Source organism: Heterocephalus glaber, unplaced genomic scaffold, assembly GCF_053883595.1.
Source record: "Heterocephalus glaber isolate CG9 unplaced genomic scaffold, H.glaber_assembly_v1.0 deba00001662, whole genome shotgun sequence".
Taxonomy (NCBI): Eukaryota; Metazoa; Chordata; class Mammalia; order Rodentia; family Bathyergidae; genus Heterocephalus; species Heterocephalus glaber.
In genome coordinates, this window is record NW_028258403.1 from 13,378,748 (window position 1) to 13,395,444 (window position 16,697).

At 34.8% G+C, this 16,697-nt stretch overlaps 1 protein-coding gene and 1 pseudogene across 10 annotated transcripts in view; one reads left to right on the forward strand and one right to left on the reverse strand.

Annotated features, from left to right (window-relative positions):
- Akap6 (A-kinase anchoring protein 6) overlaps positions 1-16,697 on the forward strand; it is a 642,973-nt gene that overhangs the window by 177,229 nt on the left and 449,047 nt on the right. The window lies entirely within an intron of this gene.
- LOC101696349 (U6 snRNA-associated Sm-like protein LSm8 pseudogene) lies at positions 13,267-13,828 on the reverse strand (annotated as a pseudogene).

Consider the following 16,697-nt stretch of genomic DNA (forward strand, 5'->3'; position numbering starts at 1 on the left):
GATTCAAGTGCCCGTTTTTTTTTTTTTCAAGTGCCTGTTTTAATAACATGTCCAGAGTAGACCTTTGATAAATTCTTGCTGAGTTTCACAGTTTGTGATAGATGGAGAGTGTGGAAATCGGTGGTGGCTTTAGTTGTTCATGGTAGACAAGCTACACCAAAAGGAGGAAACTCCAGATGCAAGGGATGGACGCTATGATCTGGATATGGTTGCCTGCAATAAGAGCAAGGTAGTGGCAGCAGGGTCGAGGTGAGTGGGCCGACAAAGAGCGCTGCTGCCACCACCTGTACATTTTTGATATCTTCACTGGCCTCACCCTTTCCACACTGGTTTGAAAATTGATCGTAGCACTGGAGCCCTACACCACTACTTCAGACAAGCAAGCAAGCAAGCAAACAACAAAACAAAACAAAACAAAAACTAATTTAGAAAGTTCATGCTTCATTCTAGAATTATAGATAGAATTTTGACGTTTTAGTAAGGAGAACAGATTCCAGGGTTTTTATTTTCCTCCAGTGAAAAATAATGAGAGGATGATGAAACTATTTTCAAGCATTAGCAAAATATTTAGGTGTGCAAAAAAAAATTGTCTTAAAGCAATTTTAAAAGAATACTTGTAACATTTATCAAAAATATTTTAACACGTACTTGCCACAGGAATAAATTCGTGCTCTTTAATAGGAAGCAAGTTAGAATTCTCTGTGCATGTGTGTATAAAAGTATTATGTCATTTCCTATTCTAGTCTGAAAAGGTGAATAAATTATCTTTCAAGAGACCATATTATTTTCTAGAATGACTGTAGGTTCTGAAACCTATAATTTATTACATACTGTCAGGCACAAAAGAATTTCTAAATTTGTCCAATCCCAGAAAATCCAGCATGCCTACCTAGTGACATTATGGTGGGGTTACATCATGTGACATTTAACATATTCAAATTAAACCAGGAGTATTTGGAAAGAAATTTCAATATTGTGAGTAACTCTGCATGGTAGTTCACTCAATAAGCCCAGACTTGCCCCAAGAACTCCCTGGAGATAGGAGATATGCGTTTGCATTTTCTTGGTTGATCTGAGCTCCATTGAGCCTCTCATTGTGGAAGCATCTCCCCTGAGCTTATGGTAACTCTGGTGTTTAAACATGGTCCTGAGTGCAAGCCAACTTTTTCATCTGTTGCTCAATCCAAGAAAGAGCCATTGTCTGTTCCAACCCTGCAAAGAGGCTAAGCATCAATCTCTAATGTGCCACTTTCCTATTGGATTTTTATAATGATTTTCAAAATGAGATTTTTTTTTTTTTACTAGTATACCTGTTGCATTGAGAACTTAAAGCTTGGTGAAATGCAACTTCTCGCTTCACCATTAGTTGCTGTTCATATCTAGCATTCTACACTTTTTTCCCCAAACCATGTTCTTTTCTTCTGCCATTGGACATGTAAGTCACCAGGGATAGACTGTTGAAGAAGCTGGTTTGTGATCAGGAAAGAGCTACAGGCAATGTAGTGCTCAACGCAAGAACTGAGAGTACTTAATTAGGAGTCAATACCTTCTAGCTAAAGACTTGGATTTGGTGAAATGTTATGAAGGAGCAAAATCCTTTACCTTCTGTTATAGACCCAAGAAGAATCTTTGGTCATTGTGTTCTCTCTTTTTTTCTAGAACAAGGAAAGAAGACTTTCCTTCTATACTAGATTACTTCTTATCATACCAGAGCAATAGAATCTCAAGGGTACAGATTCTGTCTTGTATTGCCCTAATTTGCAAAATATTCAGGATATTTTTAATTCGCTAGACAAATTCTCATGGGCTAGAGGAAGTAAAATCTGAGAATTTCTTAAAGTGTCACCTCCTGTTTTGTTACTCTTAGTGATACAGAAAGGAGGAAAGCAAAGGATACTGGATAATGGCTATATATAAGAAGTTATAGACTCATAGGGTTTTGGTAACAAATGGGCCTCAATCCTCTTTCTTGAGTTTTAGATGTGTGAAAGGATTCATTTAAGGTAAAAATATGTGACAAAGGTAGAACCAGAACTTCAGTTTCTTGGCTCCAGGCCAGTGTTGCTTGTGCTGTTACAATGTCTGTAATGAACTGGTTGAATAGGAACGGGTTTTGCCCGTTTTATGATAATACAGCCCCACCCTTCAATGAGGTCCCCAAAAGGGGAGAACAAAGTCCACATTATTCTTACTTGTTTTGCTTTTAGAGATCGTGATTGTTACTGGCAAAGTACCAAGTGAACATGAACTCTGGAAACATTTTGTGCTCAGACGTGCTGAAGGGGAAGGGTTTGAACGGGGTAGGTTAGGATGGGTGAAGGAATATGAGTGATGCTTATAATTAAACTCACAGTTGCAAAAATTAATTCTACTTATGATAATGAACACTTATGCAATTAGTGGGAGTTTTTTTTTAATATCCCATGCTTTGATATTTTTGGTATTAGGGAGATCTAAAAGTAGTACATTTGAAATGATAAGTAGCTGTAGATTCCTTTTTCACTGCTTCACCTTTCATGACGCTATCACTGTTCTTGGTTTGATATCACCTTCCGTAAGAAGCTCCCTGTAGTCTCATAACACCCTGGAAAGAAGGATGGAACTTAAGAAACATTTTTTGAGGGATAAAAGCAGCAGCCGTTGTGCACTTAAAAACATTTATTTAGATGTTTACTATGATTCAAATTTTGAAAATTTTCTGGAGTTCAGATCATATGGTCATAAAAGAAGAAGCAGTCTTTTGATGGTATTGGTTTGAATGGATGTTCTAGTTTACTAAGATTTTTTTCTAGGAACTAGTGGCCTATGTTTTTAAAAAATTATTTATTTTAATTGACACATAAAATTATATGTGGGAGGTGCCATGTGCTATTTTGTATTGTATAATGTTCAAATCTGGTTAAACATTTATTTCCCTAAACATCTATCACTTCTTTGTGGTAAAGCATTCAAAATTCTTTCCTATAGATATTAAAAAATATATAGTGTAGCTGGGCATGATTATGCATGCCTATAATCCTAGCTCTCTGGAAGGCTGGGACAGGAGGATTGAAAGTTTAAGGCCCACCTATAGGATAACATAAGTGACTCAGGGAGACCCTGTCTCAAAGTTAGAAAAAAAATTTTCTTAAAAAGACTGGAGACGTAGCTCAATGTATATATATCCAGATGTGACATCTTTGTTTTATGTGTAGATACCCAGAAGTAGGCAGAAAGAAAGATTCTTGGACAAAGCTCTAAAATATTCAAAGTTGAAATTTTATTTATTTATTTACTTATTTTTGGTACTGGGGATCGAACTCTGAACCTTGCAGTTGCGAGGCAGGTGTGGCACCAGTGAGCTAAATCCCCAGCCTAATTGCAGTTTATTTTTAACTCTTATTACTGTTTCTCTGTGACTACTCTTAATCAGTTCAAGTGCTCAGCAACTCATGCTGTCTTGTGGTTGTTCCATGTTCCTCAGTGCAGCTTTCCTCTCAAGTTTGCGGGCAGCACTCATATACATCTCATATACTTCTTCATTGAAATGAAAACTGTATGTGAGGTGTTTGGTCCTACTCAGTAATTCATTACACACAAATATAGACACATAGATATCATATATATCTTGTCATTATCTGTGGTACCCTATTGTGCAATAAGACACCATAATTTATTTCTCCTGTTCTTTAGTACCCATTGATTAACCTTTCCCCTCTGTCTCCCAACTGTTTCCACCCTCTGTTAATCACTGTCCTACTCTCAACTTCTATAAAATGGCTACTCTTTATTTAATGTTGCATTTGCTACTAATATAGCATGTGCTGCCTCCAGATGGACTAAATTTTGTTCAGGCACCAATGTATAAGGAAGGGCCTGTTTCTGTGCATTGTGCCTACAGGATCTACAATTGCAAGTCTCCACATTGACTTGATAGGAGTCACCTGGGGTAGTTTTCCACTCCATTTTTTTTGGTGAGATAAATAAAAATAAATTATTATTTGTGGACAAATGAATTTGCATTAATTTTCCCAAATATTATTTAGTGATTTTACTAGCTTTCTGATTGTCAGCTGTGCTGCTTTACTCATACCGTCAGTGAATGAGTGAAGAGAAAGGAAAAGAGAAGGAAGGAGAGCTCAAAAGAAGCAGTAGCCAGCCGGGTGTGGTGGCGCACACCTATGATCCCAGCACTCGGGAGGCTGAGGCAGGAGGATCGTTGTAAGTTTGAGGCCAGCCTGGGCTACATAGTGAGTTCAGGGCCAGCCTGAACTACAAAAGGAGACCCTGCCTAAAAAAAAAAAAAAAGCAGCAGCAGCATGAGGAATGGGAATCAGAGGTGGGTGGTGTCAAAGGAGAACAGGAAGAGAGGAAGAAACAGAATAGCTGTTTGAAAGTAGGAACGAAACTTAAAAGATTTCACTTTTTATGCACTGTGTTAATCTGTGACTGAGAATTAACCCCATTATTCAACCATGTCCCTAATAATGAATATGCTTCAACTACATTTTTAAAGACAAAGGACAAAATGGCTTTCAGATATACCTTTGGAGAAATTTGGCTATATTCCAGAATATCATTAAAGAGCAGAAAATAAGAGCTGAAGAAGATCTCAGTGTAGCTTTTCTTTCTCTACAAACAGAAACTGAAATACACTGATGTTAAATAACTTTGCTAGAAGTGATTAATCAGAGACAGAGCAGAGATTAGATACAATTCTTCTGATTTGTATTCTCTGCATTTTTTTTACTGTACCCCAGATACATGTGTGTGTATCAGATGTGCAGAAAACTGACAGTAGCTGAAAGAATCTGAAAAAAGATTTGTTAGAATTGAGTTTGAGGTGACGGAAGGAGAGGCTACTGCAGTTAAGAACAAGGTTGAGATGAGAGATGAAGGATGGGGCTCCTCCAGGAAGCCTATATGGAGCCAGGTGGGATACAAGTGCTGAAAGGGGATCCTGATGAGAAAAGATACTGTCTTCTTCTAGGAATATACCACTGATCTTTAGTTTGTGATAGAAGAAACAATGGGTACAATCATTCAAAGGAATGGTAAGTATACATGGATAATATTAGTCATTCATATATTAACTTGTCTACTTGGGAGGAGAACTAGAAAGCTGGAGAGTATAAGGCATCTTGATGAAGATAGTTGAGAAGGAACTACAGAGAAAGAAAATATTAGAGATTTAGGGATGCCTGAAATTTATCATATTGACTCTCCAGTCTTATCTAGTATTTGTCCTTTGCCTGCCAGCTGTATACATTTATGTAGAAGATGTGCAAGTCTATTTGTAAGACAGTAGCTCATACACAAAGAGCTTATTAGAGATGCTGTAGTTGACATCAACAAAAGCATGATTCATAAAGAAAACTTTACCCGCATTTTTTTTTTTTTGGTACTGGGGATCAAACTCGAGACCTTGCGCTTTCAAGATAGGTGGCGGAACCACTGAGCTAAATCCCTGGCCCCTTTACCCACATTTTAAACTTGAAGTCAACCCATGTAAATATTTGGGGAACATCCGTCATGGCATCTGTCTGTTCATACTTATAAAAATATATACAAGCCATTATTTTTATACAAATATAGTCATACTATACATTTTGTTTTGTAGTCTTCTTTAGTATTTAAGTCACTTTAATTGAATCCAGGAATCTAAAAGGCAGGTGACAACTTAAAGATAGAGAAGTTTATTTTGGCTCATGATTTCAGTGAATTCAGTCCATAGTCATCTGGCTCCAAGGCAGAAATGGCATGGCAAGAATGCATAGCAGAGGAGAGGTGTTCATCAAATGTGCACCAGGAAGCAAAGGAAAAGGGAGGAGCCAGAAAAGGAGGTATAGTCTCCAAAGGCACACCTCCAGTGACCCATATCTTCCAACCAGACCCTACCTCCTAATAGCACATTTAGCGATGAACTTACCAATAGATCAATCCACTGATAAGTATAGTGCTCCTAAGATGCAATCACCTTCCAAAAGCCACATCTCTGAACACACTAAGACTTTTGAGTGACATCCTAGATTTAAATTATAGTAGATATAAACAGAGGGATTCAGAACAACTACTTTTGCTAACACTGTATTATCTATGTTAATGATTGTCAAAACATGGGAAAGCTTTGTGAAAGTTGTATTGTCATTCATATCCTTTCTTTTGCTGTGTAGCCTGTTAAAGTTTGTGTTCTCTCTTTAGCCTGCTGGTTCTTTTGACTATTTTTTATTGTTTTCCAGTGTTGATTAAATTATATATTAACAGGATCAGAGTCATGTTCTACTGAATATTGCTGAAGTAATTCAGAGATTAGAATTTTCTGTTATAGTACATTCTGTCACAAATAAAAGCTTTCTTCTTTTAGCTTGTTTCTGAGCTCTATAATACTTCATTAGTAAAACAGCAACAACAACACATCATTAGTTTAATAATGCCAGTCACAAACACTAATTTGCTGGTGTCTATATTCATTGTGTTGGGCAGCAGTCTCTCCCTTTCAATTTCTAAAGCATTTTAATACCACTTTCCTAGCATATGGCCTGGCATTATTACTTGTCATTACTTCTATTTTACTCTACTTATCTCCCCTTTGCAGAGCATTTTAGCTAGCCCACAGTTACAAGCTTTCAGGAAGTATTCAATAAATACTCATTAATAGCTATTTAATCACCACATAGTTAAAATATAGCTCAAAAGAGAGATATCATAAATGATAAAGTGATTTAAAATCTGCATGGAATATTGTCCTAGGAGGGATTATTGTAGAAGCATGAAGGGCTGTTTGCTGCAATAGAAGGAAGAATCCTGTCACATTTAGCTATGCTTATCTGAACCATTCATGTTTTTAAAAACATTTTCTTCTAAGAAATATTAGTTCAAATATTTTAGAATTTGAACAAGCTATTATATCCTTTTCTTCTATCTTCCTGAAGAATATTTCATCCCAGAACAAAAAGACTTAAAAATAAATTGTAATCTCTGTGAACTGGTATGGAATGATGTCCACACTGTATTAAGTGAAAAAAGAAAGTATAAATGACTAGCTATAGTATTTTATGCTTCATGCATCAAAGATAAGCAAAAATAAAATATAAATTTGAGAAAAAAGATATACAGTATGGATAAATCATAAATGAATAATATTTGTTATATGTAAGGGATGGGAGAGAACAAGTAGAGAAATGGAAATGGAGAAGAGATAAAGATAAAATGAGTTATTTTGCATATACTTTTTCATATAATCTGACTTTTTAGAACACCTAATGTTTCATTTATTAAAAAAAAATTAATCCAGGATATAAGGACATCCAAAATAGGATACAAATAATAACAAATGAATCCATTACATATGAATAACAAAATAATAGTTAATGGGAGGACCAAGGAAATAACTTAAGAAACTTTGGAATTTGTTGTGTATTCATTATAGATTGTAAGGCAAAACTATTTGATTATATATTGTAAGGGAAAAGAGTAAAAGAATTGTACACAAATAATGTTCTTAGATAAAAGCTTGTTTTTCATCGGTGTGGGTTGCCAATTTTGAAATTACTATATGTATATTTTAGAGCAAAGAAGTAAATACACTGTAGATAATGAAAACCAACTCACTCAAAGCAAGAAGTAGCAGGAGAGAAAGAAGACTAGAATGATTCCTGTGATGGATTGGAATTGGAGGTATCAATATGAATTTATGGAGACAAGTGCACACACACACACATACAACACATGTTCGTGCACACATGCTCACATGCACACACACTACTCGCCAATTCTAAGAGGGCCTAGAAGTAGCGAAAACCCAGTAGCCCTGGGCATTACCAGCCCATTTCTTCATTTCTACATACCTTGCCCAAATGAAAGGAACTTCACCTCCTCATAGAAATGGCTGATTCCAGGCAGAGAAAATATAAGAGGTCCCTATAGCACCTTATGTCAGAAAATAAGAATGTGTTTAATAAATAATTGAGACATGTCAACAGGATATAAGGACTATTGAAGAAGCTACCATGGGCCATATTGAAAATAATTTGAGCAACAAAATGAATAATGATAGTAATAGATTATAATTCATAGAATAAAATAACTATACATGAATCCATATGGCTAAAATGAACAAATAAATGGAGAGAAGTGAAATCTCTTTTTGTAGGATAAATTCTAATTATTAAATGTAGAAAAATAATGGAAATAGAAAAATCTCTATTTGTCAAATAATAATATTTTTTGGTACTAGGGATCGAACTCAGGACCTTGCACTTGCGAGCCAGTCAGCAGCACCACTGAGCTAAAGCCCCAGCCCTATGACAATTATTATAGGCAAGAGTCATTAATGGATGTGAAAACTAGTAGACAAAAGTATCTGTGTATTCTCAAAATTCCTTGCCACAAAATACTTATTAATTTCAAAGGGAAAAATAGTAACTTTATAGTGGGGAAATATGGCAAACACTCCTTAACTAAGTGATCCAACTTAACATCATCTATGAGACATACTGACATTATGTGTCTCTTCATATGATTCACTGAGAAAGATACAATATCACCTTTGTGATATTCTTGCCAACAATTCACAACCTGAATTTAATAATGAGCAAACATCAGACAAACCCAATGATATTACACAAAATAATAGGCCAGTACTGTTCAGAATCACCATGGTCATAAGATAAAGACAGAAGTATTATCCCAGATTTGAGGATCTTAAGGAAACATGACAAATAAATGCACTGAGTCAATCTGAAAGGATACTAGGCCAGAAAAAGGACATTAGATGAAAAAATGATAAAATTTTAATAAGGTTTATAGATTAATTCATAATATAATCAACATTTATTTCCTGGTTTTGGCAGTTGTACTGTGGATATGTAAGATGTTAACATTTTGCACAAAAAATGATAGACTTTACTGGATTTCCTTGTACTATTTTGCAACTTTTCTAAGTCAAAATAGAAAGTTAAAATACCAATTAAGAAAAATTAAGCAGGGAGAAATTTAATGGCAAATATAGGTTCTAGTCTCTTGTTGGCTATTATTTTTTCTGGATATGACCAATAATTATTTAAAAAGAAAAAAGCACTTGTTCTCTAAAGAAATAGATACATTCATAAATATTTTAGATTTGCCATATATTTAAAGACATTTCAACTCTAAGTGGCAAAATTGAACATATAAGTAAATGATGAGAAATGTGGAAATGAAAAGGAAAGGAAAAATTTGTTTTAAAGAAATCATGTAGAAAATAGCTACTTTTAACCTTATTCCCTGGGCATCAGTTACAGCATATTTAAAAATCAATAATAACTGTCAAACATCAATGAAAATGTCAAATGAAGAGTTATGCTAAGTGATTGTATTTAATAGAGTGCTTGCAATCTGCTTTTCTGAGTATGTAATTGACAACTGGTACCATAACATCGTGGTGTTATAAGATTAGGATGTTATAAAATTGTGGTCTTTCAGGGAGAGTTTTTCTAATACTCTTTTTCCAAGGTCATTTTCTACTATCACCATTAATAAAGTTTACAGAGCATCCATGTATTGAGTGTTAACCAAAAGGGATATACTCTCTGCTTCCTGAAGCAAATGCTTTATACTTTCAAATGTTTAGGATTCCAAAGAATACTGGAAAATGTATTATAACATTAAAGAGATAAAGATCCCAAATTGGGACCATGTAGTGGAGTAGCATATGACTTTACAGAGTGTTATGTACTTTTACAGGGTTAGATGGAATGTCAGAATTAGTCTCAAAAAGAATAAAGTGTTAGAACTCAGGAGATGTGGGGCCACTGATGCATCATGGCAAAAAGACCAAATATTACAAGATAATTCTTTTTCCCTTTCTTCTCTTTACACCTAAATTTAAGTACATATATACACACAGAGTCTGTGAACATAGCCATGTTTGCTTTTTGCATATGTCTGATTATGCTGGGGTGACCTTTGGTTCATTTTCTAGTCAGATTAAACATGTAATTTTACCTTAATTTTGGTTCTAGTATTTCATGGGAGAAACAGTTCTTGATCTATAGGTGTGGGTTTATTTTTATATTAAAGACTATATAGTTAGCATTCTTTGAAACTGAAGGAAAAGCAAGAAAAAGACCCCAGTCTTTGAAATTTTGTGGGGCAAAACAAATTGTGTAAGGAAAAAATTGTTTCTGCTAAATAGCAGCATTCATTATAGAGTAGAACCTGAGTCAAATTAGGGCCATCTTGATTTGTTTTCCAGGGCTTGATTATTACAGGTTAGAAAGTGAAACTGTTAATCCTAGTATGTCAACTTCTTTGGGTTAAGAAGCATCTAGCAGAACAGGAAAGTGTGCTCCTGGGTGTGTCTGAGTGGGTCATGGAGGTATGACCTTGGATACTATAGTCTCTGACTGTTCCTCCTTAGCACTATTCTCCCGTTCTGCTTCCCAGGTACCATGAAATGGGGAGCTTTGTAGCTTTGTTCTACCATGCCCTCTGCTGTGACCTTCCTGTCCTGGAGCCTGCTGACCCTGAGTTTCCTGATACATGAGCTCCTTTAAGTTGTAGATGTTAGATATTTTGTCCAAAGCAGGAAAGCTTATGTAGGAGTCAACTTCAGGAATTAGATGGTAATATAGTGTTAGCTTGGAGTTGCCCACCTAACTTTTTCCCCTCTAGGCACTCTAGACAGATCTTTTTCATAGTCATTATATACAATCATGGGAAATGCAAGGATAGGTTCCATTCCCAGCAGGCTAAGTATAACTCCATCCCCTTTCTCCTCCATCTCTCAAAGGACATGATGATACAAATGATATTAACTGGATTATAGTGATAACATTAAACCTATTTAATTTATTAAGTGGTGAATTATTTGCATATTTCAATACTGTATTAGTAGCATAGCACTTTCAGTATGTCTCATAACAGATAGATACAGCCCTTGAACATATGGAAATGGAGCATTCTGCCCTGGGACAGTTCTGCTTTGTTATTCAGATGACATATTATGTTGTCCATTGTTGACTTCTAAGAAATTTCCAGAAACTTGTATTTTTAAAATTCTTTTCAAACAGCTTTAATGAAATTATCTTACTAAGAAACATTTTTAATTTATTATAAACTGTTTTTGGATTGTGCCTGTGCCTGAGTCACAAAGGACAGAGGTAATTACAGAGCATAATCGATTTGAGACTTTGCATAAATGATTATACAATTAAAATTTCATTAAAGAATATAAAAAATTTGATACTACATATCAATCATGTCACCACTCATGGTTGTGGTTCCCTTCCATTTTCATGAAAATATAAATTTAATTTGAACTGGTTAAGTCTGCTATGTGCATCTAGGAAAAAAAAAGGTATATCAGTATACTATCATTCACTTCAACTGTACATCATTGATAAAAAGTCATAAAAATTATTATTTGGGGAATTTTTCCACTAGGAAAATACATCTAAGGTACTTTTTAAACTTTTAAAATGAGGACACGTCATATAAGGAATTCATTTCCAGATTATGTTTTCTTATTCATATGTAATTTGTGTTCATATGTGAAGTGTTTTGGAAAAATATCTGCCTCGACTTCATTTACACCGTTAGAATGTATTTCTTAGCGAGCTAATGTTTTCCCATTAAAATTTTGGAATTAGTTTAGTAATTTAAAATATCATTATTGATTAAAATTGAATATTTGGTTCATTCCCTAAGCTTGTTTACCTTACCCACTTTGCATTATTTTCATTTTATTACTGAATCAATTCTAAAACCTTATACTACAAAGCCAATATTTATAAACAGCTAATACTGACTGGCTAACCTTCTAATTACAGCATTGAATATCAACCAAGTTATCTCAAGGTAATCGTGCTTCATGATCTGTGAAAAAAAAACTTTCTCCTTACAAGTCTTGTTTTATTTATTAGACAAAATTATGTCTTAAAGAGTTTTAAATATTTTAAACTGTATATGAAACTCACCTCTAAACTATGAAAAGATCCATTCCAGAAGCCCTTTTCAGAATTTTTTACAAAGTGGGCAGCTTCTTAGTAGTTTAAGCCATGAATCAGCAAACGATATGGCTTTCAGGGCAAATCCAGCCTGCTGCCTGTTTTTGCAAATGAAGTTTTACTGGAAAAGAGCTGTGACTATTTCTGTATAGCCCATGACTATTCAGGTATTTGTATCTATCCCTGCTTTTGTTACAGTAGCGCAGTTGAGTACCTGCTACAGAGACCACATGGCCTACAGAGTCTAAAATAGTTACTGTGTAGATCTTTACTGAAAAAATTTGCCAACCTCTATCTTAAATACTTTCATATTAAAAAACTATTTAAATGTTGTTAGAATTATAAGGATGCAACTATTTTTCAATTTTCTTCATTATAAATTTCTGTGGACTAACCTGGATTATCTAAATACTGCTTATAATCTGTTCCTATGAATTCTTTAAAAGACCAAGTTTACCTCTGCAATCAGATTTATGGAAGCAGCCAATCATGGAAAGCTATTGGCAACAGCAAGCACTGCTCCAATATAAATCTAAGGTTTATTTACCCACATATGAAAACAACAAAAACTCTTTGATATTAGAAATTTCCCAATTCTTAAAAGTAAAAAACTACAATGGCTTTTAAGATTATATGGAATCAATTTTTCAGATAATATACTGTTAAAATTCAGTATTAACATGTTCTTATTCAGTAACATGTTCATATTCAGTAACATGTTCATGTTACTTTCATATCATATCTAACTTATTGGTCATCCAAAGGTTTTGCAAATTATCTTCTCTACTAATCCTACCTCTCTTCCTCATCTTTAATATTCAAATTCTAGTTTTTAATCTAATTTATTAAAACTTTGTTGGTATTCTTTCTTTACTCAACTGAATACATTTTTACCCACATCTCTAAGTGCTAGAAAGTAACCTTTAAAAGCACTGGCACTACCAATATCACAAGGGCAGTGGGATAAATTCCAGTGATTTGTTTAGATATCATCAGATCACCTTCTGGTAACTTAAAAATCTTGGAAAGAAATACATGTATTTTGTAATACTTACTTGTATACATGATTTATATAACTCAAAAATTCAACTGCTTTTCCACAAATATTAAAATATCAGAAAGTACTGATTTTCTTAAGTTTTCAAAATCATTAAACTTTCATATCATTCAGTAGAAAAATAAAATGAAGCTACCACACTTATATTTTAGGCAAAAAAAGTTTTTTCGATAAAAACAGAAATATTTTGATTATATATTACAATGAGTCAATATGAAGTCAAAATCCACAGTTAACATGTTGATAAAAATTCTGAACACCATCCTCAGAACAGTTTCTGTACAAGATTTACAAATGTCTAGAGCATGCCGTTTTTCCTCAGTGTGCTACAGAGTTTAGAGGTTCTGCTCGAATATTTCCCAAGTCAAGTGCAGAATCTGTCTTTTCATCAATTTCTCCAATGAGTGCAACATTGTCACCTCTTACGATGTATAATCCTAGTACCACTTGTTCAACTCCCTGTGAAGAGCTGAATACTCATTCATGGCTTTCATCCAAAATCAAATTAATGGTCTGGTCAAAACCTTTAATTGTACCCAAAATCATTCCGCCATCAGAAGTAATAACAGCAACAGTTCGAATAATGTAATTCTCCAAGGCGGACGTCATGTTGCTCAGCCCAGAGGTTCCGGGCAACAGACTGCGTGCCGGCGAGGAGCGGAGCTAAAAAGGCCCGCCCCGAAACTTGTATTTTCATTTTCCTGTTTATCCTTCAAAACCTTCCTGAGATATTTCTCCATGCTTCATATCTGAGATGGAGTTCTTTGCTTTGGTATTTATAATACATTTGTAAGGTACATACTTCTCTTACTGCCCACTGCACCCTGCATTGTGTTCCTTTGTTCACATGTCTATCTCCCTATTACACTAAAGATGAGGATGGTTCCTCCTCTAGTTATCATTGCATATCCTTTGCTTATCATATTGTCTTGCTGCTCTAATTAATGTCTGGTAATTGGAAATAGTTCCAGAATACATTATGAGTGAGTGAGATATATCATAATTGATGGTGTGTATTTACAGTTGTGGAGAAATGGCCAAAAGACTGTGGGTATTCAGTAGAAAGTTATATTGTTCTGGGGTAGGAGAAGAGAGAGAATGCTGGGAGGAGAAAGAAAAAAATAACTGGTTTTTCTTTTACAAGTAACTCCAGAATTTTTTGTGAAATTTGTTACATTTCCCTTCAGATTAATTTCAATTCAATAAAAGGGGTTTATAGTCTTGGCTTGTTAGCCTGATGATGTTTAGCTTTCTTTTCTTTTTTTTTTTTAGTTCTTTTATTGGTACATTTTAGGTATACAATTTGTTTACATTTATCATTGGGTGTTTGTACCTGTACATGATATACCTTGGTTCTTATTTTTTTGCCCATTACCTGTGCGCCCTTCATCCCCTCCACTTTTCCCTATTTACATAGATTTCATTTCCATTTTTTTTTCTTTTCTCATAGTTTTTCCTTTCCCTCTTTTCCTTTCCCCTTCCCCTCCCTTCACTCCTTCATCTTTGGACTTTTTTTCCTATTTCAAATTATCATATATTCATTTTAATCATTTTAACTCTTGTTTACACTATCAGTTTCTCACACTAGAGAAGCTATTCGGTATTTACACGTGTACCCTATTTATTTCACTTAAGAGTATGGCTTCCATATGCATCCATTTAGCTATAAATGACTAGTTTTTCGTTCTTTATGGCTGAGTAGTACTCTATTTTATTAAAAAACCCACATTTTCTTTATCCAGTTTCCAGTTGATGAGTACTTGGGCTGCTTCCAAGCTTTAGCTATTACAAACTGTGCCGCTATGAACATGGGTGCACATGTATCACTGTGGTATGATTCTTTTAATTCTTTCGGGAAGATACCCAGCAGGGAATAGCTGGGTCAAATGGAACCTCTAGTCCTAGTTCTTTGAGGTATCTCCATATTGACTTCCACAGTGGTTGCACCAGTCTGCACTCCCACCAACAATGAAGAAGGGTTCCTTTCTCCCCACAACCCCACCAGCATTTATTTGTTGACTTCTTGTTAGCAGCCATTCTTTCTGGGGGGAGGTGGAATCTCAGGGTTGTTTTCATCTGCATCTCTCAAATGACCAGTGATGTTGAACATTTTTTCATATATTTGTTTGCTGCTTTTACTTCTTTGTCTGAGAAATGTTTGTCCATTTCAGATGCTCATTTTTGAATTGGGTCTTTGAATTTGCGGAGTCTGATTTTTTTCAGTTCTTTATATATTCTAGATAGTAGTCCTTTGTCTGAGGTACAGCTGCTAATTTTTTTTCCCCATATTGTAGGTTGTCTGTTGGCTCTGTTGGTGGTTTCTTTTGTAGTGCAGAAGCTTTTTAATAAGATGAGATCCCAGTTGTTGATTCTTTCTGCTAGTTCCCATGCTGCTGAGGTTTTGTTCATGAAGTCTTTTCCTATGCCAATGTCTTCAAGAGTTCTGCCTAACTTATCTTGCAGCAAGTTTAGTGTTTCTGTCTTAATATTTAGATTTTTAATCCACTTCGATCTTAGTTTAGTGCATGGTGATAGATATGGGTCTAGTTTTAATCTTTGGCAGGTTGAAATCCAGTTTTTCCAACACCATTTATTAAATAGGCTATCTTTCCTCCAATGATGGTGGTTGGCTCCTTTGTCAAAGATGAGGTGGCTGAGCATGTCTGTAGTTGTTTCTGCATCTTCTAATCTATTCCACTGATCCTCAGGCTGTTCCTTTGCCAGTACCATGCTGATTTTATCACAGTAGCTTTGTAGTATAGTTTCAAGTTGGATATTGTGATACCCCCAGCCATGTCTCTGTTGCTTAGAATTGTTTTAGCTATTCTAGGTCTCTTGTGGTTCCAAATGAATTTTTGAATTGTTTTCTCTAGTTTTGTGAAGTATATTGTTGGAATTTCAATGGACATTGCATTGAATCTATATAGTAGTTTTGGAAGTATGGCCATTTTCACTATATTGGTTCTTCCTACCCAGGAGCAAGGGATGTCTTTCCATTTTCTTGCATGCTTTTCGATCTCTTTTTTCAGAGTGCTGTAGTTTTCAGTGTAGAGGTCTTTTGCTTCCTTTGTTAGATTGATTCCTAGATATTTCATTTTTTTGAATGCTATTGTAAAAGGAATTGTTTCCCTAATTTCTCTCTCAGTGAGTCTGTTATTTGTGTACAAGAAGGCTATTGTTTTTTGAGTGTTGACCTTATATCCAGCTACTCTACTGAATCTGTCAATTAAATCTAGAAGTCTTCTGGTGGAGTTTTTTGGGTCTTCTATGTAAAGAATCATATCATCAGCAAATAATGACAGTTTAACTTCTTCTTTTCCTATCTTTATTCCTTTTATTTCTTTCTCTTTTCTAATCACTGTTGCTAATGTTTCCAGAATTATATTGAACAGGAGTGGGGATAGTGGGCATCTTTGTCTTGTTCCTGATTTTAGCGTGAAAGTTTTCAGTTTTTGACCATTCAGTATGGTGTTGGCTGTTGGTTTTTCATAGATAGCCTTAATCAGGTTAAGATAAAGACCTTCTATTCCAATTTTCTGTAGAGTTTTTATCATGTATGGGTGCTGGATTTTGTCGAATGCTTTTTCTGCGTCTATTAAGATGATCATATGGTTTTTGTCCTTGACTCTGTTAATATGGTGTATTTATTGATTTACGAATGTTGAACCATCCTT